Source organism: Carettochelys insculpta, unplaced genomic scaffold (assembly GCF_033958435.1).
Source record: "Carettochelys insculpta isolate YL-2023 unplaced genomic scaffold, ASM3395843v1 scaffold_0035, whole genome shotgun sequence".
Lineage (NCBI taxonomy): Eukaryota > Metazoa > Chordata > Testudines > Carettochelyidae > Carettochelys > Carettochelys insculpta.
In genome coordinates this window covers 937,367-944,557 of record NW_027439072.1, presented here as the reverse complement: position 1 = coordinate 944,557, position 7,191 = coordinate 937,367, and the positions used below count along the sequence as shown (strand labels likewise).

At 54.7% G+C, this 7,191-nt stretch overlaps 1 non-coding gene across 1 annotated transcript; it reads left to right on the top strand.

Annotated features, from left to right (window-relative positions):
• Positions 1–6,828: 6,828 nt before the first annotated feature.
• Positions 6,829–6,910, top strand: TRNAS-GCU (transfer RNA serine (anticodon GCU)). Its single transcript has one exon. It is a non-coding gene; the product is annotated as a tRNA-Ser (tRNA).
• The last annotated feature ends 281 nt before the right edge of the window (positions 6,911–7,191 follow it).

The window sequence follows — 7,191 nt, the reverse complement described above, 5'->3', positions numbered from 1 at the left end:
TGGACAGGGAGGTTCCTGTGGCTTTGTAGTGCCTGGTGTCCTCTGCACATGTTCTGGGGGCTGTGTCCCCTCCCTGGACTCAGCTTGATTAAGCTCCGTGGGCAGCTGAGGTACATGGAACGGGTGACTCTGTGAACTGCAGGGGTCTGTAGTGTGCGGTGCTTTGGCAGATGCTTCATTTCTGAGAGCAGCTGCAGTGGAGAGTTAGTGGTCTGTGGGAGGAGGGGTTTCCACTGGGGCATATTTTTAAGCTTTTACTGAATAACCATGTCTGTGATTTATTTCTCAAGCCTTTTTCAGAGTGTCCCATCTGGGTGTGTTTAACAGCTGGAGCTGGTAGAATGGGTGATTAAACAGAGGTTCTGAAATGGGGAGTTAATATTCTTTTTAGAATGACGTCATATGAAATAATCATCAGACTCATTGCTCCCTGTCAGTTATCAGCTGCTTAAATCTGATTGTCTTCCATACCTATGAGCTGTTCCAAATGTGTATTTATGGCAAGGATGTTTATCTGTACCCATGAGGCAAATCTACACATGACCCCAGCATTGGTGTTACCCATAAAAAATTCTTTCCGCCCCAAAGGAAATTCCACCAGCCCGAGGATGGGCAATGTCCAAGGGAACACAGATGTGGCCTTGGTTCTCTGGTGGCTGACAAAGGAAGGGATGAGGGCTGCAGAGGTTGAGGCTCGTGGGCTGCTGCCCTCCCCCAGTGGCCAGACCACTGGACGGATGCAGTACAGAAGCTGTTATTCTGGATACTTCTGCAGAAACCTTTTCCTCCCTGACCTGGCATTGAATGGGGGGAGGAAGGTGTGGACTGTTTGATGTTACACCACTAAAGGGGACAATGCTACTCCTCTTGCTTGACACCTCTCAGATATTCATGTGATTTTTCTGGCCAAGTTTAGGAAACTGATTTATTCATCCTGATGCACTCCCCTGTGGGAACAAGAGCCCCCAGAGTGCAGGTGGGCGCCTCCACTTTGGTCTTCATTCCAATTCCTCTCTTGTGGAACCTCTCTGCTAAGAAGTGAGCCCAAAAGGCCTTCTGAGCCACACTCAGAGAGGAGGAGGAGGTGGTTAGAGTCTTGTTTCAACCAGCTGGCAGTTTACTCTGCTGCTCTACAAGCCTGCACCAAATCTTTGCAATTGGGGTCTGTAATTTGATGGCTCTCACCATTTGACTGTCAACATTTTCTCCCTTTCTTATTTCTGAAAAAAGCTTTTGAATTTAGGTTGTACAGTATTGGCACAGTCTGCCCTTTTGGGTAAGAAGCTGAGAGGGAAGGCTGCTTCCAGTAATAAGGAAGCTCACACAAAGGTATTCAGTAGCAGACTATTAACAGCACCGTCCCTGGGTGGGCTTGAATCACCATCTTTCCGGTTAACAGCCACAGGACCACCACAAGAGCTGCAAAGCCACTTGCCGGCAGAATACTCACCCTCTGCCAGTCTCAGTGCAGGATACTCACCAGACTGCATGCTGGGTGAAGCCTTCACAGCTGAGTGGCGTGGTGTAGCAGAAGTGTGCTGTGCCCATAACCCAGTGGTCAATGGATGAAAATGGTTCTCTGCTAGCTGTAGAGACTTTGAAGATACCAGCCTGCCCCACTTCTGCTGCAAGTCTGCATCAAAAACTTTGCAATTCGACTGTTTTGGCAATTTTACCCTCCACCTCGTCTTTCTTCTTATTAATAAATGCAAAAGGATTGGCCCAGTGGGCTCTTTTGGGTAAGATCTTCTGGGTACCTTGACCTGGGGCTGTGGCAGGTCCTTTGGAATTGGAAGAACCTGTGTGGATTTGGTGAGACTGGTTTACGTCTGTGTAAGGAGGATACGGGCTGTGGCACAAGGGAAGCTGGGGTGTGCAAGAAAACTGCTTGTGTGACTTCCTGCTGGCCAGGCTGGCAACAGATGTGCTCTTTGTGACTGATTTGGTGCCATGTGGGGAGAACACCCAGTGCTGGGCTGTAAGCAGCCCTGTGTAGCAAAGGGGTGTTGCACCCCCATCCCCAGAAGAAGGGGATGCCTGCTGGAGGCCTCAGTGGGTGAGCCCAGAACACCTGTGCCCAGCCCCACAGAGACTGACACAGGAGACAGGACATGCTGATGGCAGGACCCAGGGCTCACTAAAAGGGTGGCCTCTATGCCAAGCAGAGGAGCCTGGCTGAGCCGAAGACCATACACCCAGGTGGCTGATTGGCCAGAAGGGCCCACCTGCTGCTTTGACATGACCCCAGAGGTGGAGATGACCCTCCTGCTTACCTGCTACTCAGAGGTCCTGGACTGACCTGAGCTCTCTGCCCCTCTATGAAATCACTCCAGGGAAGGTCCTGATTTGCTGGCTGCCAGCTACCTGTGCATCCCAGACCGACCCAGGGGTCCAGGACCAGCCTGAGCCTACAGCTCTGCTGTCACTGCACTAGCCCAATGACGTAGGCATGCCCGACTTTCCAGACCTGATGGCGGCATCTTACCCAGAAGACATAGAACTGCCCAACCTCCCAGATAACACGGAGTGGGACCTTGAGACAAGGGAGGTGGAGGTAGGAAGCAGCCGGGGGAACGCCCCATCAGAGCCCATGTCGATGTGTTTTGGGGGATCCCCACTGACCAGAGCTGGTGTGCCTGTGCCCCCTCCCCATCTCCTTTGCCTCTCCCAACCCAGAGTGCCTTGGTGGTGTGCTTGGGGCTGTACCCTGCCTCAGGGAAAACCCACTGGCATACTGTTTGTACCGCTCCAATCCACCCTGCCCCTGGCCCAGGGCTCTTATATTGTTTGGACTGCCCCGCCCTGCTAACAAGCTGCTGAGGCTGATTAAGCGCCGCCCAGCCCTGCCCCAGGCCCAGGGCTTCTACACAGACTGGCTGTGTAGAGGCTGAGGCTGACTAATGGACTGCCCTAGGGCTGGGGCTTCTAACTTGACTGCCCACCTGCAGCCCTGTTAAATGGGACTGGGTCCCATGGAGACTGCTGTCTGCCCAGAACCAGGCAGTGCCTTGGTTTGGAGAGGTCTTGTGGCCTGCTCCACCCCAGAGGGGGGCACATGCCTGACCCAACCTCTACACCCGGTTTGAAGCAATTTGCCCTGGTTAGGCTCTCTCAGCTGTGCCCAGAGTATCCTCCTGTCTTACAGACACATGAAGAGAGAGAGAGATCCAGTGTATGGAGAGGTTCCTGGCCCCCCTATCCCAGTGACCCCTGCCTGCCTTGGGGACAGGGGCTTCTCGGCCCAGGTTAGGGAGTGTCGGCTGGGATATGTCGGCACAGTGAATTCAACACACTGCATGAGTCCAGGAAAGGTGGTATCATTGCACGTGGGCTCTCCCTGGGCCCTCTTCTCTGCAACAGTGAGGTCCTGGGTGTCCTCCTCACCCCGGCTGCCACCCTCAGCTACCCCCTCCCAGACAGCCACCCACCCAAAGCTCCTCCTTCACAGGCCAGCTCTGCGCCTTGGCTGTGCGGGGAGGAACCAATGGTCACATGGCAGCTCCACCCAGGCGCAGCCAGTGTCTCCCAGGACAGGACAGAGCAGGCCCGGCTCAGGCAGTGCTGCTGCGTTAGCTCAGTGGGTTTATTGAGGACACAGGCACAGCTGACAGCAGGGTCACTGGAACAGCCTGGCCCAGAGCTCCTGGTGCAGGGCTGGGAGCGTCTCACCAGGGAAGAACTTCCCCTTCCCAGTTCCCAAAGGCCCCATTGTCCTTCTCGCAGAGCGTGGAGAGCACGTGCAGCATCCCTCGGACACTCGCCTCCACCGTCAGTAGAGCCTGCGGGGGGGAAGCAGAGTTAGGGGGGAGCCTGCCCTGGGACTGACTCAGGACACCAGGGGCCCACAGGCAGGGTCCAGCTGGCATTCCCTTGAATTGTCCCACACCCGAGTGGCATGAATTTTCTCATGTGTGTCGAGGTGAGGGGGTGCAACACGCAGCTGACGTGTGACTCCTCCCCTTCACCCTGGTGCACATAACACAATTCATGTGGTGGGAGTGCGGCCAAGGGGTCTGAGTGGGGGATGGGCTCCGGGCTGGGACACAGGGTTGGGGTACAGAAGTGTGAGGGCTCTGCCTGCGAGTTTGGGCTTTAGGGAGTTTCCAGAAATTAGGGATTTGGGCTGCCGGAGGGGAGCTCTGAGTGTGGAAGATGCTCAGGACTGGGGTGGGTGTGAGGATGGGGGTCCAGGCTCTGAGCTGGGGTGCTGGAGTGGGTTTAGGCTCCGGGTTGGGAGTGGGGTGTAGAAGGGGTCCAGGGTCATGGCTGGGAGTTGGGCTTTTGGGTACATGAGGATACTGGGTGGAGATCACAGATATCACCCCCATGGAAGTACCTGTGAGCTGGTGCGCGTGACGACCAGCTCCCCCTCTCCAGATCCTCACAGCAGCAGCTCCGCTCACCTTCACTCTGGGATGCCAGCAGCTTGAGGAACCAAGCAAGCGGCAGCAGGAGGTTGGAAGCCCAGGGCACAGCACTGAATCCCTGAGGGCATCTGAGTGGGACGCGATCCCTCCATGTAGGGCAGAGGTGGAGGGCAGGGTGGGTTCCAGCGTAACCATCACCCCTACAATGAACATCTGCCCCAACATGTGGCTACCACTGGCCTCTCCCAGCGAGATCGCTAACTGGTCAGAGCCGGAATTCCCCATGTGTGTCTGCACAGCACCAGGGTGGACAGCGACAATCAGGATCCCGTCTCCGCCATACCCCAAGGCCTGGCACTTGGTGAGCATGTTCAGAGCAGCCTGCGGGCGAGATGCCATGAACAGAGACAGCAGAGTGTGGGGGAGGGAATGAGCCCTATAGGAAATGACTTGCCCTTCCGAGGGGAGGGACGGGAAAGGCTGACAAGGAAGTGAGGCGGCATTAATTTTAATTTTGTCTTTCCATGTGCAGAACAAATTTTATGTCCACTGAGACATGTGTGGATGGGCACCGCCAATAAAAACACATGCTGCCGGCTGTGGGTGCTCAGCTAATCAGCTGGGCAGCATTTGAATTTCTCCTGGATGGCCACTCAAGCACTCAGCTTCTGGGAAGCACTCGTGAGAACAAAACACTCCTGTGGGCTGCACTCTCTCATGCTCTCAATGATGACAGCAACCACAGAGATGTGGGTATAGCTGCCCTTTGATAAGCCACTGATGCTGAGGCCTCCAGTGAGCTGTGACAGGTGAGCACACCTGAGAGCCGTGCTGAGGCTGCTCTCGGTTATGCAGGGTCTGGTTGGTTAGGGAAAAGTGGAAAAGTGACATGGATGCTCCTTTTGGTTTTCCCATAACTTTTCCGGATGCAGTGAGGATCAGGCCCCCCTTCAGTTGAACTGGGGATGGTCTCTAAATGGGGTTTGCCCACCCTTAGAAAGGGGTAGAGTTAACAGCTCCTCAGTGACCCTTCCCTGAGCTAACACTGGCTCCACTGGCGCTGAGCTGCACCCGGCCCATCACTGCATGGGGATTTCTCTGGCGGGAGACAGGCACAAGAGAAAGTTCCTCACCGGATGGGAGCTCTGATCTAAAGCTGTGACCTTCCACGGCTGTAAGTGGTGTTGTACGCAGGGGAGGGAGAAAATGGCAGTGGGTGAAATAAGACTATCATACTTCCCCTTTATAAAGCTATGGTATCCCCACGTCTTGAGTACTGTGTGCAGATGTGGTCTCCTCACCTCACAAAAGATATATTGGCATTAGAAAAGGTTCAGAAAAGGGCAACTAAAATGACAAAGGGTTTGGAAGGGGTCCCACATGAGGAGAGGCGACAGAGACTGGGACTTTTTAGTCTAGAAAAGAGGAGAGTGAGGGGCGATATGATAGAGGTAGATACAATCATGAATGGAGTGGAGAAAGTGGACACAGAAAAGTTATTTACTTGTTCCCATACTAAAAGAAGTAGAGGACACCAAATGAAATTAATGGGTAGCAGGTTCAAAACAAATAAAAGAAAGTTTTTCTTCACACAGGGCACAGTCAACCTGTGGAACTCCTTTCCAGAGGAGACTGTGAAGGCCAGGACTCGAACAGAGTTTAAAAAAGAGCTTGATAAATATTTGGAGGTGAGGTCCATAGGTGGCTATCAGCAAGGGGTAAGGGATGGTGCCCCTGGCCTTTTGTCGAAGGCGGGAGACGGATGGCAAGAGACAAATCGCTTGACCGTTGTCTTCGGTTCACCTCCTCTGGGGCACCCGGCACTGGCTACTGTCGTCAGACAGGATACTGGGCTAGATGGACCTTTGCTCTGACCCAGTACGGCCGTTCTTATGTTCACCTTATCGACTGGGTAAGGGCAGCGATGTTCTTATGTTATTTCTTAAGAGCCTTTCTGTGGGCACTGCTGAGCAGGGACCCCAGGGTTTCCAGGGTGGGACAGCCACATGGACACCTGCCTCAGGCCCTGTGGCTTGTGCTGCAGACTGGTCTATTGCTCTCAGTGTCAGAGAGAGGGGAGTGTGACATTCAACCCCACAGGCAAGTGTCTGCCCCTTTCCCAGCTGTGCACAGCCCAGCTCATCCCAGCTGCTGGGAGAGACCAGAGCCCCTGAGCCAGCCTGAGGGACAGGCCCTTCTCTCAGAGGTAGCTGCCCATGTCAGTGGCTGCAGCTGAGCCAAGGCTGCCCCCAACCTTGTCCCCATGTCTGGCTGGGGTGCTGCACCCCGGCTGTATTTGGGGCCCTGCTCACCCCAGGAAGCCGCACTGCAGGGAACAGGAGTGAGAGTACCACTGCCAGGCCAAATCTGCCCATCCTGTGTCCCTGGCGAACCAGCGAGTTGCAGAAAGGTTCCTGGCTGTGTTGACTTTGGGACATATGAAAAACATGTAACAGGAGAAGATGAGGTGGCCGAGTGGTTAAGGCGATGGACTGCTAATCCATTGTGCTCTGCACGCATGGATTCAAATCCCATCCTCATCGCATCTTTCTTTGTTGATTTCCAGCCTTATATTGGGATGCTACTTCCACCACAGCTGAGCCTCCTGCCTCCAAGCACAGGACACCTCTGTGAGGCTGAGCTGAGCTCTGGCTGCCAGAGGTGGGGGTGGGATGATTTCATTTGCCCTGAAAGTGCCAAGCCTGACTCCAGTGTCAGCTCCACTCACCTCTGCCCCCTGCAGTGCTGCTGCCTGGAGCTAAGCAGGGCCCCAAACACAGCCAGGGGTGTAGTTCCCTGGCAAGGAGGGGGCAGCCCTGACTCA